Below are 18,354 nucleotides of genomic sequence, written 5' to 3' on the forward strand. Positions count from 1 at the left end.
TAGAAAAATGCGTTTAATAGTGCCTTTTAAATTAATATTATAAACAGTTTTACAGACCAAATCCGTCGTTTGAAACCCTGGACTGTGAAATGCTTAATTTACCTTTGGTTTATCGAATTAAATTATTCATATCATCTTGTCCCTTTTATTTTTGATCGTCGCATTGCTCATGGAAAACATTTGGCTTTATTGCTGACCGTCTGCCTGGAAAAACTTTTGCATTGCTAGACTTTTTTCCCGCTACCTGGAGTTAAATATTGATAAATGCTTGATTGATAAATGCTTAACGATAAATTCTCTCATTCAGCTCTTATAATACATACAGCTCTGATTGGTAGTTACTATATTCTACTCCACCGGACGCACACAGATTATATAAAATTAGACATTTTTTCTTAAAAAGACTTTGAATTGCTAATTGTTTCCGTAAATAAAACATTATATAATGTAAAAATTGTATATCATATTTTTGTATAAAAAACAATATAAATAAAAAAATCATCATAGAATTAAAAAGGATAATATCCATCCCTTGCTCGAATGGATAAATTTAAACAAAAAAAATAATATTAATAGCATAATTCGTATAGAACGAGGTTGTATTCTGCCATTAAAGTCTTTTCTAATACGTAATAAATATAATATTTGATTAAATACACTATAAAAATATTTTATAATTTTTATTGGTAACCCTAAAAGAGTAATAGCTAATGGATTCAGAGAGATAGGTCAGGCGTTGTCCCTTGAATTATTGTAATTGCCTAACGGTACTCGCAAACATGATCGTTTGACCGTATTGAGTGTGAAGATAGGCTGTCTTATAAATTTATTAAATTGACTTAATGTATTATCAAATTAACTGTTCATATGAAAATAAAAATAAAAAACAATTTTTCAAACTTATATGGAAATTTTACACACATTTGTGGTACCGATAACAAAACAATTTTCTTAGAAAATTATATTAAATAAATAAAATAATAGATTATTACTGATATTTTGCTATAGATATTTAGCATAAAATAGCTATGTTATTGAAACTGCATAATCATGCAACTTTAAAAACATTAATAGTAAAGCCATTTTTTTCACGACAAATATTTTATTTTTCAAAATAATTAAAAAAGAACAATCAAAAATTAGATATTAAAACACATTATACAAACCGGATTGAACGGCATGTTTCACTGAACAATAACTTCAATTCAATAGAAAATGACAAGTTTCGTTTTTCGCTCGCCAATAAAGCGGAACGACCAGATAGCGTCACACGAAGGACCAAAGGAAACGCATTCAAAAAGATTCGAGTGGACTTTACATGAACCGACAATACATAAAAAGGAGAGTTTCATCAGCAATTGATGAATTGATTCTAAGAATTCGGTACTAAAATAGACGACCTTCAATTCAATCTATTTTCCGAAAACCTAACAGAAATAGCTAGAGCTGACGTGTTCTGTTTTTGGGGGTGAGAGAAACATAGACAAGGGACATAAAATTTCAGTTCCCAAAGTTGGTGGCACATTGGCGATATAAGGAAAAAGGTGGTGACCAGTCATCAACTAGCCCATTTGCCAGTTGGCCTACCAGTAGCTGAATGAGAAAAAAATATATCTTTTTTTTAACTTAATGGCTTTTAGTTGCATAAATAAGACACGGGAGCAGATTGATTAAAGCTACTAAATCAATTTGGAAACAAACATAGAAGACTATTTACTAAGTTGACGCCGCCCGTTGGTTTGCCACTGGGATGTAAGCTTAGAAACATTAAAGCTAGCCCAGCTAGCTTAACATAATGCGTGTTAGTTATGGCTGCTATTATGATATGGGACCAACTTGCACAATTTTTTCTTTTTCCACTGTTTTACTTACAGTCACTTAAAATGCGAGTTTATTGACTTGTCATCCATATAATTACATTATTCGTTAGTTGTATTACTTTAAAAGCTACCCAAAATGGAGTTGCATAATTTATTTAACAGTTGAGTAAATTTTGAATCACAAAAGATTACAAAAAACAAAAAGCAATAATGCTTTATTGCTTTTTTTTTCTTTTTGTTTTCTCAAATCCTATTATTGTTATTAAATTTGTCAAAAATGCGCGAAACCTTATGAAATTATTTAAAAGATACACTTTAACCCTAATCGTGAATGATAACCGTAACGTGATAACTAATTTTATTTTAAAGTATTAATAATTTATTACTCAAGCACGTATTGAAACATAATAATCGACACAATATTTTGGTACTATAATGTATTTAATACATATCCGTATATTATATAATATACGGATATATATTAAATACTACACTAAAAAAATATTCTATATTCAAATAACTTCGTACACGAGCGAACTTCGCAAGCTTAGTGTAAATATCAAACAAATTAAAGTGTATGAACTGTGTTACTTATTATAATTTTAAGAAACAACCAATCGAAAGATACGATATACATAATTGTATATAAACTTCAGTAGGTAGGCTGGGAGTCAAAGACAGACTGCCCATATAATTTTATTGTACTTTATTGACATAAACTTTGTAATTAAAATGGTGTAAAAGAGAAAATACTGAGTTTCCTGCCAGTTTTCTTCGTAGAATCTACTTTCCAAAGCGGTGGCTTTACATTTATTTGACATGAAGATTCAAAAATACTTTTTGAACCTACTTGAATAAAAAACATTTTGATTTTAATTTATTGGAAAATGATACAAGACCAAAAACTTTACGTTAGATTGACGTAGTTATATTTTAACTGTAATTGGTCCATGATGTTATAAGACAAATGTTTCTTTTATAATTTTTCGTCGTTACTTAATCATCGTTAATCTAGATCTAGATTTATTAACTAGAGGTGCTTATACCCGACAAAATATGAATAATTGTAGATATTATTTTTGAGACATAAGAGTCCATTTCCGTAGTCAAATAAACTAAACTACTATTTAAATACTTTTCATAATAACAGATTTTATAAAAGATTTTAATTAAACATTTAAATAAAAAAAGTAGACAAGTTTGCTGAAATTATTAGCGAAATAGTAACGTAGGACTTGTTAAATATATAAAGCAGGACAAAATGATTCTCCAAAAATATATCGTATATTTCCAAAAAGTAAATGATTTGTAACTAAAAGTCGCTTATTTTGTAAAGCTATTAAGATATGATAACCATTAGATATTACATTTTTAAATCCATTGAAACCATTAAAGAAATTAAAGAACTGTCATTAAGATATTTAAAAAATAAATAAAAATTATGTTTCAACAATTAAGAATCATTAAAACATCGTTACATATATCTTGTTGGCATTTATGAATAGAAACACTGTTCCTTAAATTTAGGTAACGGCAACTTCAATACAATATGACACGTTCCGTTCGCCAATAAAACGGTACGGAGCAGATAACGCCTGTCACAGGACAGACTCCGAACGAGACGAAAAAAGTTGAAAAAGATTTTGAACAGGACGAGACTTTTTTCGATATTTTTACAGTGGTTGCGGAACTGTATGTCAACTCCTTTTGAAGACGGACACGAAAAAAGCTATTGAAATTGGAAGGCTACGTCTTTATAAAGTAGTTATTATATTATATATGATATTTTAGCTTTTATAAGTAATATAAAGGGAACGAACATTTCGAAGAAATAATAAAATAGCTTGATAAATTATTTTTGTTTATATGAGGTATACGTAAAAAATAATATATAATACAGACCTGTGGAACACAGTCTTCTAGGTCATTAAAATATTAAATGTATCTTTAGTATAATAAAAAATGGAATATGGCCAATATTTTAAAACTTTTGCCTTCGCACTGTATTAGACATGCGAGCATCTAACGGTCTAGCTGAAAACGGTCTACGTATTGAATAAAGTTCAGTTTTCAAAACGTTCTCGAACTTTCCCGCTAAACCTCTCTCAGGATAGAAGTTAGGCACCGACTGAAAATCCCCCGCAAAACTTTGGGAAATCTCCTGGCTTTTTATTTTTTAAAATCGCTCTGAAAACTTAACTCGATAGGATTTGGCTGACTTTAGAGCTCCACTATTAAGACAAACTGTTTCATCTCATATTAAAATCCTTTCGGAATTTTGCCTCGGGTGCGTTCGGAAAACCAAAGATTAAACAAAAGATTTATTTAAGAAAAAACTTTCTCAAACTTATGAAGCTGCATATAAATTAATAACTATTTCAGTGTCCCAGTACATATTGTGAAAATTTCGTCACCTGTGAAATTCGGTGTAAGTGTAAGTATAAAAAATATGTCCGTAAAGATGTTATAAAAATAACATTTACTTTGGACTCCGCTAACTTGAGAATATAAAACTCGTCGCAGTATCGTTACACGGCGGACGTAAGCGCAGATATCAACAACAGACGTTCATTGTCATGGCATTTCAATAAGCGGATTATTCAGTAATTTGCATCGGGACGGACGACTCTATTTCCATGTCAAAACCTCTAAACTTTGCGAACTGTTTACAAGTACATAGCGACAGCATCTGTTTTGAGTTTTCGTATCGCCCGTATAAATTATAGAGCGGGACTCGTGCTCTGAGATTGTTTGTGTTTGAGTTTTTGTACGAGCTTTTATTTACCTGTTTAGTATGTGTGGGTCAAATCTTACATTTTAATTTACAACCAATTCCACAGCGATATGGTTGAAGCTTTACATATACATGACTTAACCACGAACACTAGTAAATCAGGTTCTATTTTTTGTACAATCTATTATATTTAGAAGAACTTTAATTAAAAAACTTACCTAAATATCGTTCTCCTTAATAAGGAACAAATCAACTGTGCATAAGGCTGGTGTAAACCGTATTACTTTTAATAGCTCACTCTTTGTCTAAATATGCTAGGACCAATAAAAAATTAAATAATTAGAAATATTAACCTCAATATAAATTGGATATTTTCATAAAGATAACAAGAGTTTCTTTGCGTTTTCCTATTGCTAAAGTTGGAACATTTTGACGATTCAAAAAAGCTTTATTTTTTTAGCTTTAAGTTTTCTTTAATATAAACACATTTGATTGATTTGATATACTGACTTCCTTACTGGTTAAACTGTACCATAAAATATTAAATGTTGCTGCTTACGGTAGAAGATATGATGATTGGGTGGTCCCTATCCAGACAGGCTTGATAGAGCCATACAATCAAACAAAAAAATCTTATATATAATCTAAGACACTTAGTCTCATAATATTGTAAACGTATTTCTAAACAATTTAATTTTCAACAAAACTATCACCAATAGCCTAAATCTAAACGCAAAATACGTAACCAATACAGAGTATATTATTGATAGTGCCCAGTTTCAAATTCTGAATCACACATAAGCAATTTTAGGGGCTAGTCTGTGACGTCAAAGTTCGAAATAGCTTGGACTTTATGTAGACATTCTCGAAGTAATTCCATCAAGGATCAAACGGACAGTAGTTAAGGTTTGTATCGCATCGAACAAAAGCTATTAACAGACTGAATCAGGAGTTATGAAGTGGCTATTCGTGCTGTTATAGAGGATTTCCTTGTATCTACTTGGAGATGATTGCTTACAAAATACCAATCACCTAACTTATATAATAAATGCTAAAGTTTGAGTTATTCTAATTCGGATTAAGAAGGAAATTGTTCGATATACAAATTCGATTCGACATTTCTCATCACTAATAACCGGCGAGATATCATGTGTAAAATGTAATAAAACCTCTTTAAAAAGAAATTGTAATAAATATAATTCAACTCAACACAGATATTAACCACATTTTACAGATTCAAAAACTCTTACCTTTGGGCTTTTAACATATAATTAAAATTCATTCAGTTTAAAAAGTAAAGTTGAAAGTTTGATGCGTACTTGCAACTTGATTATAATGTTACTGCGATAAAAAAAGGTTAAATATTTTTTTAAATTTAAAATAGACTCATAAATAAAAAACAGCCTGTAAAAGTCGTACTGCTTGGCTAAGGCCTTCTCTCCCTTTGAGAAGGTTCGGAGCTGGTGGATACACATGCGGCAGAATTTCATAGATATTACACACATGCAGGTTTCCTCACGGTTTTTCTCTTCACCGCCAAGCCTGAAATTAATTACAAACACAAATCAAGCACATAAAAATCCTGTAGTGCTTAGCGGGGTTTAAATGCAATCATCGGTTAAGATGCACGCGTTCTAACCACTGGGTCATCTCGGAATCTGACATCCTAAGTATGTCATCTCGATAAAATCAATATAATTAACAAACAAAACTACAAACAATCGACATAAATTTTAATTATAAATTACTACAAATTTAATATATGAGATACAATTTATTTATGTTTTCATAATCAAATTTCTTCTGAGTGCCCAAATGAGTAAGCGCTCATAGCAAAAGTTTGACGATAAAATTAGATCAAAGTACTGTAAGATCATTCAAAGTTATACCAGAATTTATGTTTTATGAGGAAAAACTGCTAACCTTACCGTCAGCATACTTAATGTGATAGACCGTACTTATGTTAAGTTTATATGGCTATTATTAAGAATTTATTATACACACAATTAGATATAACGCTTCTACAATTATGAATGTTTTAGTACCAGCAAACTAAGACTAATAAATATTTATTTTTATCTTAATTACCCCTAACGCCAATAACTGCTAACAAAACGCCATATACTTGCGATAAAGTTATATAAAATCCATAATTAATTAAAACATAAATGATGAAACTTCAAAACATGCAAGTTACGTGATTCAATAGCGAAAACGTTTCAATAGTTTCCAATAATGCAGGGCAACTATGTGAGAAAATTATAACATGGCAATACTATACAGTGTAGCTGGCATAACGATACGCGATATTGCATACTTCAAGCAAGGATATGAACAAATTGAGCTCCATTTACGTAAAGAATGTACCAGTGTTGTATGTCAAACAGGTAAAAATTGAGTCGGATTCCCTTCGCGAATAATGCGAAACTATTTCAGACTATTCCGACTTTATTATATGTTGTTTTGTTTAAATTCGTGTAATGTTATTTGATACACAAATATATATACATTGTTTCCTCATGCACCAAAACAAAAAAAACTATGAGTTTTAAACATTAGTTCATTGTTCTATTTTCAAAATATGACTCCTTTGTTTACTAATTATTTTGAATAATTAATAATAGTACTTTATAATAATATTGCACAAAGGCAATAATTTTCAGCCAACTTTTGACCAATACTGATAAATGGTTATTTTCATTGAAATAACATCACAGCAATCTCATCAGACACTGCCAAATATTATATATATTCCACAAGTATATGTTAGTATGTGTGCAAACATAGAAGAACTTATCCTATGAAAGTCTTAAAATCTCCGTTTGGGGGCAACATTTTCAATTTTTTACTTACTACTTTAATATTTATTACAAAAGGAGAGTTATAATAATTTAAAAATTATTAAAAAATTTCTTACCAATCCTAGTTCATAGACAATTGGGGTTTTTTTTATTTAAAAATATTCGATACTGCTGGCGTAGTTGCAGACTTTCATTTATTAAAAATTCCCTTTAAAAGAATGTATAATAGCTTTTCAGCATTTGACGTAATATTTTTTTTTCGATATCTAGCATCAGTACATCAAGGAATCAAGAACATTTTATTACGCAATTTCGAAAAAGTTTTAAAAGAATAGACAAGAGTTACTACATAAAACTTGTCCGATAGTTTATTTGGAGTCCATTACAAAAATTACACGAAACCAATTTTTTGATTCCAATAAATTAAAACGACAAAAATTGAGAAAAACAACACTATTCGTGAAATTTAAATTACGAGTATATATCATACTTATTAGCTTTACTATTAAAAATACTTAATTTATGGTATTATTTCATAATTAATAATACATTATAATACATCCGTACAAAAAGTCAATCAATAAGGAATCGGCCACGTATTACCGCTCAGCGAAGTATACCATCGATCACATGAACTAACTTGTCAGATTGGAGGGTGATCACTCAATCCCCCCATTACACGAAGACTATCCGTCAATCCGTATACATTTAGCGTTGTTTCAGACGGTACGATATGGTGACACGATTTTCCAAAAAAATGTGAATAATTTCAATCAGCTATATGCTGAGCGGTAAGATAACCACGTGATCTGAGTTGTTAGAAAACGTAAATAGTTCGTATTCATTATTAATCTAATTTTCGGCGGTTAAGTAAACAACTTGCATGGGTCGATGAAAAAAACCTGTATTAGAGTAACTGGGTGGAATGAACTCCAAAAGCTTTTTGTCAAAAGAAAATAATTTAGACACGATTTTTGTACTGATATCATTAAGATAAAATATTTTTCTATACTTAAATGTGTGGTAACAAATTCATAATAGGTAATTACACAATAAAAAATAATTAATGCGTAATTTATGTTCAATGCACATGAAAATCGTATTATGTATTTAAAAGCAATTAACAATCTTTAGATATTTAAAAGCAATTATGGCGTTCAGAGCAGAACAATTAAAAAAAAAAACAAATGATTATTTCAAACGCATAGAACAGGCAATACATCACGGTCTAACAATGGACACGTCGCTCGCGGAATCGAGTCGAGATGAAGATAGATCGTGGACGCTCGCGTGGTCACCCATCCGCGCTGGTTAAGTATACGATCCAGTGATAAATGCTCTTGCTTTTTATAAATATCCATATAAATTATTTCAATCCCATCTCTACATAGAATAAAACAAAGTAAATTCCCAAAGTCAAAGTCAGTTTGAGGAAAAAATTTGAAGGTTAACCCGCGCTGTTCCAATGTGGGTTGGTAGATACATGTAGCAGAATTTCATTGAAATTAGTCACACGCAGGCTCTTTGATGATTTCCTTCACCACCAAGCACGAGATGTATTATAAACACAAATTAATTATAAGCATATAAGCACATGAAGTTCAGTGCTGCTTGGTGCGTGGGTTTGAATCCGCAATTGGTTAAGATGCACTCGTTCTAACCACTGAGTAATATCGACTCTTACCAATAAATAAACACATGCAATTATTGTGTTGAATACTATGTATGTCATCTTTTAATGCTAATATAATATCTGCTGCTATGAGAATAATCTCATAATAAATAAACTGCACACGGAACACAGACAACGTTTTGAAATATAAATGTAAATAATTTTAGAAATAATTAAACACTAAAAATATTCAACAAACATATTTATGATATTTTTTAGGAAAATAACACTTATGTAAAGTTCTAAAATAAAATCTAAATTAAAATCACAAAATATAAATTTAATAGACCAGGATTAGTACCTAGACAGCCTTTTCTGCGAGGCAGGATAAGAGCAATATAGAAAACTTTAAAATAAGCTTTTCTTGTTGTAATACAAGATTTTATGTACTCTTTATTGCACTCCAATGTTTAAAACTAAATTTGACATTTGGATTAATAACAATTGAACGAGTTGCAAGTTGAGGAGATTCTATTTAAACTCCACTTAAATTTGTATGGTATTGTACTATGAATCATTTCTTTTCGGGATATGAATTATACGAGTATAAGTTCGTACGTAAATACAATGGCCATGCTGTCGATTTCTGAAAGGCTTGTAACACTCGATCGCTGTCAAAATATTTTTTATTTTCATATAAAATTTTAAAAACGTTGCCGCACCTAAATATATGTAACATTTATAATAAATAATATTAAGTGTTTCTTACTATTTGAATATTTTTAACAATATATAAATCTTCTTTTAATTGACAGTATATTTGCCATCACCTTTGCAGTCGATTTTGTTCAACCTAATTCATGTGAATTAATTGAATGAACACATGTTCATTCATTCCATGAACGTGTGTTCATGTTTACGTCGTTTTTTATTTAACATTTTACTGTATTTTTTTATCTAAATGAGTAAAAAAATGATGTAAATGATTCAATACTTGTTTCTCATTATGGTGGTAGGCTTTGTGCAAGCCCGTCTGGGTAGGTACCACCCACTCATCAGGTATTATTTCCGCCAGATAACAATACTTAGTATTGTTGTGTTTCGGATTGAAGGTATATTAATCAGTGTAACTACAGGCATAAGAGACATAACATCTTAGTTTCCAAAGTTGATGGCACATTGGCGATTTAAAGAATGGTTAATATTTCTTACATCACCTATGTTAATGGGCGGTGGTGACCACTTAACATCAGTTGGTCAATTAGCCGAACCGCCTACTTATTACATAAAATTAATCTTTCTAATTTTATTGATGCAACAATTTGTCGAGATTCAATGTTTGTCAACTAAAATAGAACCGTATAAATCGCCTTTCAAATCATAATTCCATAAACTAGTTAAATATCAACTTACTAATACCGAAATCGATAATGTTATGTAAATTGGAATCAACAATTTTATATTTTGTTTATATTTAGTGTAACAATATTGTGGATTCAGCTCTCATAACATCGAAGGCATTACGTAATGCAAACAAATCGACTCTAGGAGACTGTTTCGAATAAAAAAATACCTGTTCAGACTTTAATGATGACTGCTATGAATATCGTTAAAAAGTCATATAAAAAGGGAATAAATTTAAACGAAAACGATGTTACAGTATAACAGAATGTAAGGAGTATGCAAAAAATCCTTTATTGAAACTAGCCCGGCTGTTATCCATTATGTATTAGGCTCTTGGGACCAAGTGTCCATTGTTACAGATTTTATTTTTATCGTTTTAGTGAAATAGTATTAATAATATGAAAAAAAAAAACATTTCTGTTTTCTGGAAGACTTGACTCGCTTAACTTTAAGTAAGTCTCTGATTAACTTTACGGATTGACTTTGCGAAGGCGGAAACTTGGTGTTGCAAGTTGTTACTTTATATTTTATTAACTCAATGTCCTCTAAAAACTATATAATCCAAAACAAAAGCGTATTTTATGTTATATGTGTTTCAGAGAAAGATCTGTATTACACATCTAAACCGATAATGGACCAACTCCGGACACAAATTTAACATATATTTTTTGCCTTTTTTTAAATTTTTTTTTCTATATTTTGACATTAGACCAGCAGTCAGTTGACTCCCCAGTTATCGTCAACAGATGCAAGTTGATTTTAAATCGAAATTTCGATTAAAATTAAAAAAAAAAAAACATCAACCAGATTTTTTAAATTGTATTATCTAAATTTTTTATTAAATAAGTCATCGAAATAAATATTATCCGAAAAAAAATACAATAGAATTAACAATTAACTAGATACGATTTACTCTAAATTTTACTGTAACGTCGACATTGTATCGCGCCAGTCTAATTACAAACACGAATAGCATAACAAATTCGCCGCGGTTGAAAGCGCATTGTCAATAATTATGATATGTCTATTCTCTCTAGCAAAGCTAATTGTAATAGACGAAAGCGAATTCAATTCTCGTGTGCATTCCATCCAACCATATGTTCTTGAAAAACCAAAGTAAGCATTTCACCAGTGGACGTGCCATTGGTGATTCTAGCCATTCTACCGGCGAAAAGAAATTGGATCTATTGTTGTGTTATGTTTTGATTTGGGACTGACCCAGTGTAATTACAGGGATAAGGGACGATGTTAGAAATAGTTTAATATTTTATGAAAAAGTATTCACTTACCATCTTGCGGCCCATTCCGTAGGCTGCCTTTGTAATGAATATTAGTAGAAATATACTTTATTTGTAAAAAAATGTCTTGTCTCTTGTCTTTAACAAAAATATATAGATTTCGTGTCGTGTCGAATTTTGGGCCCGCGCGGCAATAATGTGAGCATATCTCCAATATTCAGTTTTTGCCCGTCTACCTCGTCCCAGGAGGGCCACTGTCTATGACACATGCGTGGGACTGAATCTCAAATGGGCCCCTTGAATACATTTGCTCATCTGATATGAGATGTTACCTTTTTGTCACCATATTGCGACACGATACTTCACTTTTTAAAATATAATAATTGTTTCCTTGTTTTTGTCATTTCAATACATTATTATTCTTATAACAATTCTTTACCATGTTATGATTTTAATGTTAAAAAAAATCATAGCAGTAGCGTAATCTCTAGTGATTTTCCCTGTTTCTAAATAATAATAAAACTAATTATTATTATTAGAACATATGTTTTGTATTAAATAGCAAATGCGGTGCCATTCTATCTTAAAAATTATGAATTAAACAATTGCATAAAATACTTACTTTAAAACCAAGCAAATTTATAAATGACATAGTATTTTGTTCTTATGTGGTCACTTATATTTACATTTTTAAGCAAATGTCACATAACTATAGTAATCATTTCTATACAACAATTTTCTGTCTGTAAAATCGTTTTACAGAAAAGATTACTAAGTTTTAAATACACAAAAACGATGTAGAATTACGTAGAAGTTCTTCAAAGGTGAGCACCCAACTGAAATCTCATTATTAGGGAATGAGTTCAGTAGTACAGTGTTCCGAGGCAGCGCAAATCTGATCTGAAATGCAAACCGCGAGCCAAAGAATCTCATTAGCGAGAACTCCCCTCCACACTGAAAGTATTATTCTAGAAGGGATGTAAAAATAGTAAATTTTTATTTAATTATTTTCTTGATCGCAAATTTGGTCTTCGGGTATGGTTAATCTTACATTAATATTTGTTTTAAGCGTTTGTCTAAATTGGTATTTAAGGAAGATATAAAAGATAGAGTTACTTTTGCATTTAAATATGTTTAGTATAGATTGCATTTTATTGGTAATTCCAAACCAGGGGGTAATATTTTATTGATTTTAATATTTTATTACAGATTGTTTTATAAAGACGTATTTTACTCGTTATCTTAATCAATTGAGGACCTATTTTCTTTATCCTCAATGGGGGCTCCGTTTTAATTGAAAGAAAATGACATGATAAAGATGTGTCGATATTATGTTTTTTTTAAGTCACTCTAAGGAGTCGGCCTTTGAGTGACTGATTAAACAATGGACAAAAATTACTTTATATACATACTTATTTATATACTACTTACTAACTACTTATTATAAAAAGCATTGCTATGTAAGCCATATTACTCGTACTCGTACTCGTACGTGGACTTAGCGTTAATTGATTTCTAGAGAGGATACACATACATTTAATTTTATTTTACCGACATAATCTGGAATTAAAATGGTGGAAAAGAGTAACTAGTTCTTACCGGTTCTTCTCGGTATAATCTACATTCAGTACGGGTAGCTTTACATTTAATTCAACACTGTAACCTTTTTTTCGCTGGAAAAACGCATAACGCGTTTCCCCCACATGATGTGAGGGAGGGCGGGTAAGTGGGGCTCGCCGGCGCTGAAGGCTCCGGAATATCCACTAAAAACCAGCGGTACCTTCTCCGACTTTCCGGAGACGTCACAGGATCACTGCTGTGACGTCCTGACGGTAGACCCAACTTGCTTTTATGACTTTAATGAAAAAAAAAATGATTTGATTGAACTGAATAAAAAGGTAAACTTTTAAGTTTTTAATTGACAATTGTATTAAATACAAAAAAAATGTCAAAATCGTTTTTTTTTACATAAATCATTTATAAACGACTCCGTCCAGAATAACACCACCACAATGAAGACATCGCGTCTTTGCATTCGCACGCGCCCGTTCATTGGAAAATCACCGTCGTCCACTGAATACTGAACAGCAAAGTATTAAATCCGAGACAAATCCATTTTGAAGTATAAATACAATAAAAGATATTAGAATCGCAGACAACTCATTTCATAGACCATTATAGCTTGTAACCCAGTTACATTAAATATTCTTAATATTTTTATATTCATAATATTAAAAAATATAAAACTTAGTCAAACCTTTAGTTAATATACATCGGTAATTTTGGCATTTTTTTTAATAGATTGTAATTGTTGAATGAGTAAAGATAAAAAAAAGCAGCCATAGCAAAACATGTTGATAAGTATATATGTATATATATATGTAAGTATACAATGTTGTATAATTTATGTTTAAACTTTTAACTATAGTTACTGCGGCAATATTGTTTAATAGATAAAATGTTCGGAAATGTATTAAATTAACAACTAAAATGAAATTTTTTACACCGTCAATTCCCTAAATACTCTGATTTTGTTCTTGTTATTCGTAATAAATGTTATATTAACATTATAATTATAAGTAATAATACCAAGATATGGCTAAAATGGTCGAATTTGTACATGGAGGGGAACTAGCCCTTTAACTTTAAGAGACATCATTTAGCACACAAATGTGTGCGTAAACAGAAGTGTATTCTCTGTTCTCACACTCTTATAATCCGATGGGATGGCAAAACCGACTAGACCGGATAAAGTTAAATCAAGAACAATGGCCTACGTGCTTTTCGAAGCACGCGATATATGGTGCTAAGTTCGATACTGCGAAAGTAAAAAGTAATGATAAGACAGTATTTGTTTATTGTTCCCAAACTCGGTTTGAACCTAGTACCTTACATTTAAAACCTTATAAGGTTACTAGACTAATGAGGCAGTTAAACTTCATATATATGTATATAGGTGAAGTAAGTTTGCTTTTCCACAACTCATCGCGAAAGCGTCGAGTGCGCTTTACTGACCCTTCATGGCTCTCGGCTATTTCACTGACGTCAAATCCTCTTAATAGTTTCATCGTAAAGTATTGTTACATTTGTCTACCGTTTTAAAATTATGGATCAATTTCCATATAGTATTAATTACATTATATTTAAATACAAAAATTTAGTTCTTAATTGAGAAGAGAAAATCACTACGGGATATCAATAAAAGCCTGTTAATATGCTGGTATACCCCACTGTTGGCCGACGGCCTCATCCCCTCGTGAAGATAAGGTGGGGAACTGAGTTTACCACGGCGAATACATATGTTGAAGTATATCACCCTACACATAGGGTTTCTACCGATGTTTCTTCTTAACCGCAAAAATAAATGGATTTATTTTAAAATTAAATTTAAGCATACGAAAACTCAGTAGTGCTTGGCTGAGTTTGAAAACGCAATCTCGAGATAAGATTCAAGTGTCATTTCGACTGGGCCACGTCAGCTGTAGGAACTTAATTAAATTATAATAAAATCTAACTAATAAATAATAAGTAGATAGTTGATATTTGAGTGTAGTAACAAACTTCTGTACAAATATTATAAATGCGAAAGTAACTTTGTCCCTTATGCTTCACGACAAAACCACAACATCAAATTTGATGATGTATGAAGTAACTTCGACCCCCAAGAAAAGATGTCTACTTTTTATACCACATTTAGCTGATGTTAACCTGACGACCGACCTAAAACACGACCGAAGCCGCGTGACAACTAGTCTTATATATAGCAAACAAAAACAGCCAGCCTGAAGACAAAAATTAAAGGAAGTCAAGGCAATCTAACTTCACGGGCAGAACTAGCAACTAATTTACCTACGCAAACGTACTTGCTGTTGGCAAAGTGGATTACTTTTTCCAGACTATTCCATTTTAAACTGGAAAAATTTACCTCAGCTGCCATGACATCTTCAGTTTATAAGTTCATTTGATTTATTTCCCTCTGTTAATGTTTTCTTGGTGACGTATCGTTTGATAAAATTTTAAAAAATATCAGAAATTACGACATATTAAATAATAATTTATATAAGTGCTCATACTTCAGAGCAATTCTCGATTAATTAAAAAAAGATGGAAAAGTAAATGGTAACAGCCTGTAAATGTTACTTTAATTTTTGTTTAACTGTTAGGGTAATACCTCCTCACCATTTGAATCCAATCCGGACTGGTGGAACAAACACATGACAGATTTTTATCCAACGCATGCAGATTTCCTGCTATTGTATTTACTTAAATAATGAAAACAAGAAAATAAGTTATGTATTGGTACAGGAACCATTCATCTGTCAATATAATTAATCTCTCAAACGGATATAAAGGTTTAAACATCCTATGCATATATTAATTTCCGTCTGACTCTCTGGATCTGTAAGTTACTGATACAGATTTTCCACCATATAAAGGTCATATTAAACGCTAATAAATGCATTTTTAATCGCTATTAAATCAAATAGATATACAATTTCAAAATGAAATTGAAAATGAATGAAACGCATGTTCCATAATTAATTAAGACTAGTACGAATATTTTAATTAGTTAAAGTCTCAAAAACACAGTTTACATTGAAAACAAAAAAAAATCTAAAAATGTATCAAGATGTATCGTTAATTTCACTATGAATAATAAACCAGTATCTGGTCTAACCCAGAGGTATCTAAGAGTCTCGGAAACTAATTTTCCAACTGAACTTTCTGGAAACTGTATTCGAAGGTAAACAGCCGGTGCCATTAAACATTTTCACAAGACGTCTCGCCTCTACATAGTTTGATACTTTTGCTTTGACGGGAAATATTAAAAGTACATTTTAATTTGAAACCCACGTTTTTTCTTTGAGACGAAAAATTACTGAAGAACTTTTTTTATTTACTATGTTGTAGATATTACCTTCTTATTTAATGAGTTTTTTATTTATATTTGCTAACTCATTTCATTATTAGGTAATGATTTTTTTTTTTTTTGTGTATTAGGTGAACAGAAAAATGGAGTACCTGATGTTGCCTATGGTCACTACCGCTCATAGACATTGGCGTTGCTGGAAATATTAACCATTACATACATCGCCAATGCGCCATCAATCTTGCAAAATAAAATGTTATGATCTATGTGCTCTGGCTCAAACCGAAACACAACAAATACTAAGTATTGCTGTTTAGCGGTAGAATACCTGATGATACCTACCCCCCCTAGCATTGTAAAGTTTTAAACATTTTTCATGTATTGCTATTATTATTTAAGAAATATAAAATAAATTTATTCAAAATAAATTTATTTTTTCTTGGATAGGATAGGGATAAAAGGTAAAGTGCCCATTTATGTTGCCCTTAGGCTGTACTCATTAAATAAATAAAAAATGTTGATTGACCCTTTTTATAATCACAGAATCAAATATACGACATTTGGCATCGGATTTTAAGTTACTGCTTCCGTACTTAGTTAATTTATTATAATAATCTTAGTATGATTATGAACTGTTTGTAAGTAGGGAATTAGTAAATGAGTAACGGTAATGGTCTATTAAAGGTTATTGAGGTAGGAAGGAAATAATTAAACGCAATAAGGAACCTCTCTGCTTATCAAGAAACAGTTTAATTTTTTGTAAGTTTTTCGGACAACATATACGAATTTGATTGATACTAGACATTCATTAATCTTCAAGGATATAAGAAAAATAATAAATCATAATATTAGAGTATTATACGCACTCAATATACAATATCATTGGAACATTAATTTTACCGAGCGAGGTCAATATTTATTAGTATAGTGTCTTAGGAATATTAAGAAGAAGAAAACTAAGATTTACATATAACAGTTGATAAAGGTATTAGGGATACGATGACAAAAACTACTATTAAAGCATTTACACGATAAAGGCGTGGGTGATTAGAAATTTAGATTGTCCCCGAAATCCGGCAAAAACTAGACTTATGGGACAAAGCACACTTAGCATAGTAATTAAGCGTTTCCTTCAGGAAAGCTTTCAGTATCATTACTGTATATAACGAAAAGAAATGATTTATTCAACTAATAATTTTGTATTTCAATGACAAATATATTATATATCTATACTAATATTATTAATGCAAAAGTAAAGTAGTAGTAGTCTGAATTTCTGTCTGTTTGTTACTCTTTCACTGGACCGAATTTGATGAAATTTGGTAGGTATGAATTACGCTGGAACCAAAAAATAGAACCAAGGAAGGAGGCTACTTTTTACGCCTAACACATTAAACCTTAAAATACGAGCTAATCCGCGGTCAATAACTAGTTTCATATAAAATAAAACTTAAGATTCAATAAAAAGTTTTTATAAAATTTATACGATATAATGATCAATATACTTTATTAACAATATTTACAGGCTGTTTTATTATAAAAAAACCCTTCTCAATTCTATTCAAAATCATCAATAAATACCTTTGCTTATAAAAATGCTGTTTCGTTATATTAAGATGACCTAGACCAAAAGAAATATTTGGATAACGAGTGAAACTCTTTATTGAATCAGAAACATTGTACAAAAATATACATTACAAAGTAAATGATATTAATAATAAAATAGACAAACCGATCAAATTGATTTCAAAAACCCAGTATCAAAAACATACACAAAGACTGTTTTGTTAATATTTAACAACAATAAATGGCAAACGGGGCTTTAAAGTTTAATTACAAAGGACCCAAAATGTCCACAGTGTCCGGCGAAAGCGT

The sequence above is a fragment of the Vanessa atalanta genome, chromosome 21, assembly GCF_905147765.1.
Source record: "Vanessa atalanta chromosome 21, ilVanAtal1.2, whole genome shotgun sequence".
Lineage (NCBI taxonomy): Eukaryota > Metazoa > Arthropoda > Insecta > Lepidoptera > Nymphalidae > Vanessa > Vanessa atalanta.